The sequence below is a fragment of the Phyllobates terribilis genome, unplaced genomic scaffold, assembly GCF_046119375.1.
Source record: "Phyllobates terribilis strain yellow unplaced genomic scaffold, ASM4611937v1 Scaffold_11__3_contigs__length_659146591, whole genome shotgun sequence".
NCBI classification, from domain to species: domain Eukaryota; kingdom Metazoa; phylum Chordata; class Amphibia; order Anura; family Dendrobatidae; genus Phyllobates; species Phyllobates terribilis.
This window is the reverse complement of record NW_027362771.1, coordinates 426,752,570-426,764,489: the sequence shown is the minus strand read 5'-3', so window position 1 is coordinate 426,764,489 and position 11,920 is coordinate 426,752,570.

The window sequence follows — 11,920 nt, the reverse complement described above, 5'->3', positions numbered from 1 at the left end:
CAAACCTTATGGATACCGACTTTTGGCTCTTTAGTATCTGGATCCTTGATCTCACATTTAACCGTTTGGACGCTGGCAGTAAGGACCTCTGGTGTTGAGAATCCAAGAGAATTCCCAAGAAGACCTTTTGAGTTGATGGGTTAAAGTCTGACTTTTCTCGATTTACGATCCAGCCCAAGGATCCCAGGATCTGTAGGACTGATTGAAGTTGGTCTCTGAGAACGGAAGAAGAAGGAGCCATGACGAGGAAATCGTCCGGATAAGGGACGATGCAGATATTTTCTTCCCTGATAAATGCAACTACATGATTTTTGTAAAGGTCCGGGGTGCTGAGGAGATGCCGAAGGGAAGGACCATGATATACAGGACAGGTTATTCAGTGCTACTGCTTTGCAGAGTCATTCTACAATGGTCAGATGCAGTAGACCTACACTTACATTTTTATAACTATATTTCCCCAAATGTAAACATCACATTTCATTAAAGGGGTTGTCCACTACTTTTACATTGATGCCCTATCCACAGGATAGGACATCAATGTATGATCGTCCGGAGTCCCGCACGCGGCACCGCTGCCGATCAGCTGTAACCGATGCCGGCGGCGGCCACCGCAAGTCCTTACCTGTGGTGCTTGTCCGTCAAGTTGAAGTGGCCGCCGCTTTTTACTGCACATCCACCTCCTATTCAATTGAATGTGAGGCGGATGTGCAGTTACAAGCGGCAGCCACTACAGAAGGACGGCCAAGCACCACAGGTAAGGACTTCTGGCCGCCACCTGCCCCAATAACAGCTGATCGGCGGGGGTGCCGCATGCATGAATAGGGCATCATTGTGAAAGTAGTGAACAACTTCTTTAATGCATAGGAAAGAAAAAAATCTGAGACTACTAAGTCACAGTTAATGAAAAGTTTCACATTATCATAGATCTCTTCTTAAACTGTTAATTAATAGTTTCAGATTTTTTCTTTCCTATACTTACATTTCACCACCTTTACACTGAGTACATGTATTATTTTTAATACATTTTAGAAGTATAGAAAAGCACAGCGTACCATGCTTTACTACACTTAAAAAAACAACAACAAAAAAATAAACATATACCCTGTTTAAAGGAAATCTGCCACCCCCAAAACATAATTTAAGCTACTTATACAGTCTTGCAGGGTACATAGCCCCTATAAATCCTGCTGTGTAGATTTCACTTTTTTAGTTTTTCCAAAAAAAAAAAAGATTTTTTTAAAATGTATATGAGGGCTCCTCGGTGCACTCATGACATGGCCAAAGCCTCAGTGCACTATTGACCCTCTTAATCACCTTGCTGCGCACCTCTTCTTGGCTCGATTGACTAAGCTCACTTGCCCAGAACGAGCGCTACCTGGGCCGTGGGGTACTCAGTAGCCGGGCCGTTCGGTGCTGGGGGTGTCATGTTGGCGGTGACCCGGTCCGTGACCCAGGGCTGTCAATAAAAGGGGATTAGTAAAAGGAGAATAAAGTTTTTATATATATTGTTCGTGAAGCCACCTGTGGTATGCGGCTATAGGGTGTCGCCGCTGCGGTACAGATCCTCTGGAGCTGGTGGTGACGCAGCAGAGTTGGTTCAGCTCTCCACAGGTAGAGCTTAGCTCCAGGGCAGGATATAGCGATACTATAGGGTAGATGTTGGTGCGGTGTAGTGCAGGTGATGGCGCAGATAATGACCAGTCCACAACTTAATGGCGGTTTCCTCTCATCTTTACTTGTGGTTGTTAAGCAGACCGGGGCATGGGTACTAGCTGGTAGTAGAAGTCCGGGCGGCCTGGTAGCAAGTTGGGGATCCACCTCGCCAGGTGAAGTTGTAGGCCTTCCCTCTGCGCTAATCTCTTTTGGCCCTGCTGCTTGTAGCTATGCTGCGGCCCTCGTCCCTGAGTAAAACGTCTGTTCCTCACCCGTATGGCAGGCAGCGCGGGCCTTCCCTATGTGTCGTTCCCACGTGGCGGTGCTGGGCTCTATGGTGCTGCTGTGTCGCCGGGCGTCTGATGAGGCCAGGAGACCTGCAGTCTCCTGCCCTCCGGTTTCTGCTGCTGGGCCTTCAGTGCCCCACAACCTCGAACTCCGATGTCCGGTTCTTCTGCACTCCTCTCTGGGGTGAGCTGGCTTACAGCTCCACTCCCCAGGTCCTTCCTCGTTGCTGTCCTGTCTTCAACTCCTCTCAACTCACTCTAACCAACCCCGCCTCCACATTCCAGTTGTCAAGGGGAGGAGCTCCCCTTTCTGGTCTGGAACCAGGAAAGTGTTGTATGCTGGTGAACCTGATTAGGGGATCCCTCCTTGCTTCCAGGCATGGCATCACCCCTTGTGAGGGAGGCAATGCCACTGTGGCAACCGGACCCCTGGGGTACCACATTCCCCCCTAGTTAAATTCAGTACTCCCGGACTGAGGACACCTGTTTGAATTAACAATTGACAACAATAACAATTCTCATTACAAATAGTTTACAAAGTCTTAAAAAGCAAAAATCACAAAAACCCAACAAAAATTGAAAGCAGTCATTGCAGCGCTTAGTCTTTACGCCACAATCCGGGAATTGTCTTTTTCCGGATAACTAAAGTTTGGTTGGCATCAACCCACTTTGTGTATCGTCCCTGAGCGTGGCTTCAGGGTACTCTGTCGGTGGGCCTGGTTTTCGGCCACGTCTGCGGTTTATTTTCAAGGCCATTTATTAACTATTTTCAACATTGTCCTGACCACACCTAGTCCTGTGGTCCAATTGTCCATAAGTTTAACAACTATATATTTTACATTTTTATTCTCTTACACTTTAGTTCCTCCAGCAGGCAGGGAGCTGACCTTTAGTACTACGGGTTGATCTACGCAGTACATTTGTTGTCACTGACCTACCCTAGTCTCTAGTGTCTACCGCTGGTGTGGTTTGCTCAGTGTGGACTACTCTACGGTTAGTCTGAGGTAACACTGGTAGACTTGGTAGTCTTCTACGAACTCTTTGACTCACCATGGGTATGACAGGTTCACCGCTAGCAGAGGGTAGATTCTCCTCATCTGCTGCTGATAAAGCATCTGTTTCTGGGGCCGACTGGTCTCTCTGCTGTTCTGGAGCCTCTGCAGCTTGCGGTGTGGCCGCTTGGAGAAAGGTCAGGACAGGTACCACGATTGCTCGGTTCACTTGCGTCCAAGACCGGGGAAATTCACCAAGGATTGTTTGGACCGTTTCTTCCACCTTTCCTGTGTGCTGGGGGCTGTCTTGGTCTTCTTCTTTGTGTTTCAACTGATCAGGGTATATCTTCAAGTGGTCTCTTGAGACTGCCGCTGAAGTTTCCCCTCCATCTTTACTGATGAGGCACACCTTGGTGTTATCGAAATTTGAAGGTAAGACGGTGTATGGCTCAACCTCAGACTGGTCATATAATTTGTGGACTCATCTCTTCCTTTTGGAGTACCTGTTCTCCAGGTGACAAGGGAACTGCAGGTGCGTGCTGATTGTAAGTTTTCTCCTGCCTCTGTCTCGCCTGGGACAAACTTCTTTCCATACATTCGTGCACCTTGCGGTATTGTTGCTGCCGCTCCGTATCCCAGTTTGTATCTGGTGATGTCGTCTCAGGTGTTAAGACTCCCATGTCTAAGTCAATGGGTAGCTTGCCGGGTCTTGCCCTCATCAGGTGGCGGGTGTACAGTTGGTGGAGTTCACCGGGATGTGGTTATAAAGGTCCACCAAATCTGGTAACGTCTCTGGCCACAGGCTACGTTCTTCAAGGGTCAACGTCTTCAACAGGTCTATTACCACATGGTTCATCTTCTCGCACAACCCGTTGGTCTGGGGATGATACGGCATTGTCCTTATTTTCTTGCAGCCGTACAAGTTACAGAATTCCTGAAACACTTCTGCTTCAAAGGCTGGACCTTGGTCGGTGAGCACTCGTTCAGGGTAACAAAAGTGTTGCTGAAACACTTTGGCTGCCGTCTGATCTTTCACTGGCACTACTACCAGGAATCGGGAGTAGTGGTCTACTATGGTGAGAGCATAGACATAGCCTGACCGGCTTGGAGCTAGCTTCATGTGGTCCAAGGCTACCAGTTCAAGTGGTTGTTTGGTGATTATGAGCTGCAGGGGTGCCCTCTGGCTGTCAAGGTCCTTCCGTCTCAGGTTGCATGGACCATATTCTCGACACCATCTCTCGATTGCTTTCCTCATGCCAGCCCAGTAAAATCGCTCACGTAGCAGGGCTTCCAACTTCTTCCACCCGAAGTGCCCTGCTCCATTGTGGCACGCTTCTAAGACCATTGGCGCATCCCGCGTCGGGACTACCACCTGCCAGACCAGTTCGTGTGTCTGGGAGTTGATGCTTCTTCGACACAGCTTTCCCTTGCAGATGAACAGCTTGCCCTTCTCCTTCTACAACTGTTGGGTCTCCGGTGGAGCATCTGGATCAGGGTGAGAGTCAGCTTGTGTCAGCAACTCCTTGACTAGGTGGACAGCTGGGTCACTATCCTGTGTCTCTGCCCATCCATGGTGGGGCAATGGGTTAAACGTGGCCTCTCTGTTGGCGGAGCGCTTGTTCCTCACATGGTGGGAGCAATAGGTCACCCCGTGATGATGGAAAGCAGGTATCTCTATCTACTCCAGCTCTTCCGGGTCCTCTCCCCCATCTGGCAAGTTGGGCATCCTGTATAGCGCATCAGCATTAGTGTTTTTATGCCCCGCCCGATACTTGATGGTAAACTCGTAGTTAGACAGTCGAGTCATCCATCTTTGTTCTAGGGCACCAAGCTTCGCAGTCTCCAGGTGCGTCAGCGGGTTGTGGTCCGTGAAGACTGTAAATCTGGAGGAAGCGAGGTAATGTTTGAAGCACTCTATTTCAGCCCAGACTATGGCTAAAAACTCCAACTTGAAGGAACTATAGTTGTCGGGGTTCCTTTCCGTAGGACAGAGCTTCCTGCTGGCGCAGGCAATCACTCTCTCTCTGCCCTGCTGTACCAGGGACAGCACCGCTCCCAATCCCACGTTGCTGGCATCCGTATGGAGTATAAAGGGTTGGCCATAGTCGGGGTAGGCCAGGACTTCGTCTCCCGTAAGAGCCTCTTTCAGTTGAGTGAAGGAGTCTTCTTCTGTTTTACTCCACTTGAACGGAGGATTCGGGTTCTTGGCATTCTTGGACAGGCCCACTAGGAGGTGTTGCATGGGTGCCGCTATCTTGGTGAAACCCTTGATGAATCTCCTGTAGTAGCCTACCAGCCCGAGGAACTGCTGCACTTCCTTGATAGTGGAGGGTCTTGGCCAGTCCTTGATCATGGTGACTTTTTCAAGGTCTGGTGCTACACCTTCGGCGCTTACCACATGACCTAGGTACAGAGTCCGAATGGCATGCAGTTGAACTCGCTGAGGCCCATTGGTGTTGTAAACGCGGTCTTCTCTCTGTCCGCCTCTGCCATGGGATCCTGCCAATACCCACTGGTGAGATCCAAAGTGGAGAAATAATTAGCGGATCTTAGTGCAGCTAATGATTCCTCAATTCTGGGTAATGGGTAGGCGTCCTTGTGTGTAATGCGGTTAATCTGCTTGTACACACATCCTCATTGTACCATCTTCTTTATAACGAGAATAGAGCTGCCCAGGGGCTACAACTATCTCTGATCACCCCAGCCTCCTTCATCTCCCGTAGCATTCCTTTGGCACATTGATAGTGAGCTGGGGGTACAGGCCGGTACCTCTCTTTAATGGGCGAATGGTCTTCTGTGGGGATATGATGTTGAACCCCTTTTACCTGCCCAAAGTCTAGTGGGTGTTTGCTGAAGACTCGCTCATATTCTTGAACCACCCGGTACACCGCATGCTTTTGGTGCAAAGGGGTGAAGTCAGTGCCTACTTGTAGCTTCTGACACCAATCCTCCAACTGCCCCTTGGAGCCATTATCCTCCATCTGTTTGGACAGAGGCAAGGGTTCCACTGCCTTTATTGCGTTGTTACTGACAGTGAACAGCTTAGCAAGGGTGGCATACCGGGGTAAATGGACCTCTTTCTCCCCACAATTCAGGATGCATATCGGTACTCTCCCCTTGCGGACATCGACCACCCCCCTGGCCGTCAAGATGGTGGGCCTACTATCAGAGTACATGGGTTCTGCCAGGGCCTGATAATCTTGACCCCTGAGACCCATTGCTGCCCGACACCATATTAACATTTTACTCCTAGGGGGCATTGCAATGGGGCATGGATCACTCATTCTGACACTGCCGACTTCTCCACCAGACAGCTCTACCTGTTGTCTCTGGATCAGGGCTCTGATCTCCTTCTGAAGAACTCGCTGCTGACTGGCAGTCTCTGCAACCTGTTGCAACAAAACAATAATTTCCCCAAGACAATTCTCTATCACATTGGTGCCTATAGTTATCATAGGATGACTTTCTCGGCAATCAATATCAACAATAATCATTCCTTGTGATGGCAATTCTACTCGGCCAACTTTTATGGTCACCTGTTTACACCCCACCTGAGGCAAGGGCTGACCATTGCTGGCATAGATGTTAAGATGTTCATCTAGACTGCGGGTAATGTCTGAGTCAGTCCAGTATCATTTATAAAGGATATATCGCATCGTTGTCACCTGGGAACGAGTGTCCAGCAATGCGTTCATCGGGATACCATCAAGCACGACAGGTAGGACTGGTCATCCTCCCACGTACTTGTCTCGCCAGCTTTGTGGGCCTGGTCGTCTCACTCCTGGGGGTTGGCCCTCTGCCCCAGGGGTTGCTCATTTAAATTACAGAATCTTGCGAAGTGTCCCGCCTTTTGACAGCGGCGACAGATGGGTTGTCCGTTCTGGTCATAGCGATCGCTGTTTCTCCCTCTGGTCGGTGGAATCCTTCTCTGCCGTCGCCATGGGACATCATCTGGACTAGAAGCCAGCTGGATTCTTTCCTTTGGAGACACTTGCATGGCCTGCATGGTTTTGGTTAGTGTAGCCAAACTTTTGGTTAGCTCCTGGACCTGAAGGCGTAGGTCTGCAGACGGGTCATTATCTAGGGTCTGCGCGTCAGCCTCCACAGGTGCTTGGGAAAAGGACGCCACCTCCTGGTGGTATGTGATAGCTGGACGCCAGAGGGATGCAGTGTCACCTGGGGTTGGCTCTGGTAGCACCTGGATGGCTCGGTCTTTAAATTGCGCAAAGTCCAGATCAGGGTTTTGCAGAGCCATAATGCGCAGCTGTGTCCGGTGAGCGTTAGACAGGAGCCCCTCAATAAACTGCTCAGTTTGCAATCTGTCCTCATCTTGCACACTGTCGGGGTCTACCTGTTTAATGGCCCGCAGCGCCTCTTGCAGGTTTAGAGCATAGTTCCGTGCACTGTCCTGCACCCTTTGTTTGCACCCGTAGAACTTCATTTTAATCTCTGCTGCTGTGCGGGTGTCAAAGGTATCCTTTAACCGGGCCAGTATTTTCTTAACAGTGCCTTTGTCCCTGCCCGGCCAGGACTTCACCTCTCTCTAGGCTGCACCGAGTAGCTGGCCTATGAGGATGCTGCCTTTTTGCTCCTCCAACAGGGGGTACACTTTAAACAAACTGTGCAGTCTCTCCTCAAAGTCGGTCAGGGTGTGCGACTCCCGAGTACTGGGGCAACCACGCCGCCCCTCGTATATATGGCATTGATAACGGCATTTCAGTGCCGCTGCTGAATCCTCTCCCAGGTTGGGCATCTTCCTCCCCCCTAGTGAACCTCAGCCAGGTCCTGGGTTTCTGCTGACGTACCAGTATGCTGCTCTGCCGGCGAGAGGGATCGCTTACCTAGCAGTTCCGGATCGCGGCCTCCTGCTTCCCCTCGGCTGATGGCAAATGACGTGATGACACAGTTCAGTAAAGTCTATGGCACACAGGACCTGGTTATACCGGGCTACGTGAATCCTGTTCTTGACGCTAAGTTGACGCGCCCCCTGGGCCGTGGGGTACACGGTAGCCGGGCCGGTCGGTGCTGGGGGTGTCATGGTGGCGGTGACCCAGTCCGTGACCCAGGGCAGTCAATAAAAGGGGATAAGTAAAAGGAGAATAAAGTTTTTATATATATTGTTCATGACGCCACCTGTGGTATGCGGCTATATGGAGCTGCCACTGTGGTGCAGATTCTCTGGAGCTGGTGGTGACGCAGCAGAGTTGGTTCAGCTCTCCACAGGTAGAGCTTAGCTCCAGTGCAGGATATAGTGATACTATAGGGTAGATGTTGTTGGTGCGGTGTAGTGCAGGTGATGGCGCAGACCAGTCCACAACTTAATGGCGGTTTCCTCTCATCTTTACTTGCGGTTGTTAAGCAGACCGGGGCAAGGGTACTAGCTGGTAGTAGAGGTTCTGGCGGCCTGGGAGCAAGTTGGGGATCCACCTCGCCATGTGAAGTTGTAGGCCTTCCCTCTGCGCTTATCTCTTTTGGCCCTGCTGCTTGTAGCTATGCTGCGGCCCTCGTCCCTGAGTAAAATGTCTGTTCCTCACCCGTATGGCAGGCAGTGCGGGCCCTATGGTGCTGCTGGGTCGCCGGGCGTCTGATGGGGCCAGGAGACCTGCAGTCTCCTGCCCTCCGGTTTCTGCTGCTGGACCTTTAGTGCCCCACAACCTCGGACTACGGTGTCCGGTTCTTCTACGCTCCTCTCTGGGGTGAGCTGGCTTACAGCTCCACTCCCCAGGTCCTTCCTCGTCGCTGTCCTGTCTTCAGCTCCTCTCAACTCACTCTAACTAACCCCGCCTCCAGATTCCAGTTGTCAAGGAGAGGAGCTCCCCTTTCTGGTCTGGAGCCAGGAAAGTGTTGTATGCTGGTGAACCTGATTAGGGGACCACTCCTTGCTTCCACGCATGGCATCACCCCTTGTGAGGGAGGCAATGCCACTGTGGCAACCTGGGGTGCCACACACACATGGTCAGTGCATGTGCACGCTCATCCCTCTCTTCATCAACCACCCGATACTATGTGATTCTTGAGTGCAGTGAATGGGAACTGCAGACAGGAGGGGGGGATGAAAGCACACCCACACTGACATGGTGTGCGCACAAGCTGGGGTCCTGCAGTGTCAATGCAGACATGGAGGAGAAAGGATTCAACTCAGGTAGTGCTCCCCCTGCGCAGAAGAGTGCTGTCAATCAAGCTAAGGGAAGGTATGAGACATACTGATCTAGAGGGCGGAACGGTGTGTGAGCCCTTGGCCACGCTGACAGTACACTGAGGAGGATGAAATAAAAAAAGAAATGAAATCTACACTACAGTGCTGATTTTCTTTATATGGGACTATGTCCTTCTATGGCTGTTTAAATAGTTTAAATTGAGTTTTGAGGATGACAGACCTTCTTTAGTTATAGTCCATGTACAATGGCCAAATATGAATGAGGGTTCCTAGGAACAAAGGGAACCTGTCACCAGTTTTATACCTTATAAACCCTGCCCATCACCTATGAATGCATGTAAACAGGTTTCCTAATGCCCCTTTATACCCTCCTAGGTGCCTCTGCATACCTACAGAAAATTGTTTTTATTCATGTCCCGCGCTGTTGGGCTATCTTCACACTAGGTGTTTTTTCAGCGTTTTTTTTTCTGCAGCACAAACCTAATCTCTTGCCAGGAAGGTTTGTTCAGGATTTTGCTTGTTTTCTTTTTGCTGCAGTTTTTCTGTGTTTTTTTCACTGTTCTTTTGTCTCCTTATGTATGTACATAAAGTTCAGTGAAAAAAAAAATCTCATTCTATTTCATCAGGTTTTGGCACAAAAAACGCTGCAAAACCTGATGCCTGCATTTTTTGGTGCGTTTTTTCAGTAATTTTTCATCACCCATTACTTCCAATGGATGAACATTGGAAAACGCTGAAAGAAGTGACATGCTCTATTGTGCAAAAAAACACGCAAAGCACAAAATACTAGTGAAACAAAAACCAAGGTGTGCATGAGACTTCTGGAATCTCATAGACTTTGCTGGTACTGTAAAACGCAACTGAAAATTTAAATAAAAATATCATAAAAAAACACAATGTGTAAATATAGCCTTACAGACAGCAAACTATCTGTAATTGCATAGGTGTGTGTCATCCCAATAACACATCAGTTTTCATTTTTTTAAAGCCTTGTTACCTTTAATTTATGAAGCAGCCAGAGGTAAATATGATATGCACGAGCCGCGACACATGGGCCACCATTGTGTGCTTGCCCCCCAGGCTAAAATTTGCCAGTCAGCCCCTGACTATGTTCCATAGCCTTTGGTTGCAAAATCACTAAGTTCAAAATCCTTTGTGTAAGGCCATGGCCCCACTATCAGTATTTTTTCTCAGGAGTGGGAGCCAAAACCGGGTGAGGTACAATCAGAGAAAAAGTATAAGGCTATGTGCCCACGATGCAGAAATGCTCAGGATTTTTTCCTGAGCGTTTCTGCATCTCCCTGGCAGAAAAAACGCATGCGGATTGTACATGCGGATTGTACATGCGTTTTTCCTGCCAGGGACATGCAGATGTGAAGCGTTCTTCACATGCATTTCCGCATGCGGGTTGACAAGCGCTTTCCAAGCGATTTTAGCATCACTTGGAAAGTGCTTGACAATTTGGTCACACTACATAAATCCATGCAACCGGCATGGATTTATATAGTGTGACCGTAAAGAATGTTTAAAAATAAAAAAATAAATCTATACTTACCTTCCGATGGCCCCCGGAGTCTTGCTTCCCTCCGTTCTCCCTTGCTGGCAGCTAGCGGTACACTGAAGGACCTGCCGACGTCAGCATCGCGTGACCCGTCACATGACTATGACGTCAGCGCAGGTCCTTCAGTCCATCGTGAGCTGCCGGCAAGTGAAGACGAGGAGACCGGGGGCTGTCAGAAGGTAAATATAATATTTATTTTTTATTTTATTATTTTTTTCACAGGTTCTATGGTACCCGGGTCCGGAGGAGAGTCTCCGCTCCTCCACACCCGGGTACCATCCGCACATTGGAACGCATGGAATGCGCATCTACATATACAGTGATGCGTAATCCATGCGTTCTAATGCAAGTCAATGGCGGCGAAAACGAAGCGCTTCCGCAAAATAATTGGTAGTGCTGCGTTTTTTTCCGCAATGATAATCCGCAGCGGAAATTTCCACAGCATGTGCACAGCACATGCGGATTATCATTGGGGAACATGGCAGGCCTTCTACCATGCATTTTTTAAGCGTTTCTGCAGCACTTTTGCCGCTGCGGAAATGCTTAAAAAACGCATCGTGGGCACACAGCCTAATAGAAACAAGTCACCAATTCTGCATTTATCACCCACTTCTGGTTTGGTTTACAAATACTGAGGGAAAATACTGACCAAATACTGAACGTGTGATTGTGGCCTAATAGTCCTTTCCTGTGACACCACTGCTTGTTATTCCTAATTTGTGAAATCTTAGTGCATTATCCCTGTATTGTAATAAGCTGTGACCTTTGTCACTGTGCATCATTCCCTTTGGTCATTAGTTATTCATGTGTTGCGAAATCACAATTTTTACTATTCTGGTACAGAAACTTCATTGTTTGTTCCATCTGTATGTCATCACTGTTGAAACTAATGTCAAATTGTTCTTTCTTAAAAAAAAAATATACCAATGCTATTAAAATCTTGTAAAGTAGGAACAAGGGTGACAAAATATTTGGTTAACGTAGAAAAAAATAATGAATAAAAAAAATTCACTATTCAAAAGTATGTAAAGACGTTTGAAAAGTTGAGAACATTGGACTCAGGCCACATATCCAAACTCCAAACCTGGAAAACACTGTAAAACCAAAAAATTATAGCAGATGGTGGTATGCAAATTTTTCTATCTGTCCAGTGCCATAAACAGTCTGTTGCACAGGCCCTGCTGCACAATGTTTGCACTATGTAGTGCATCGGTATTCACACAGTGCGGTAATAAGTCAGTGACCCAGGAAAGTTCAGCGTAATTGTCTT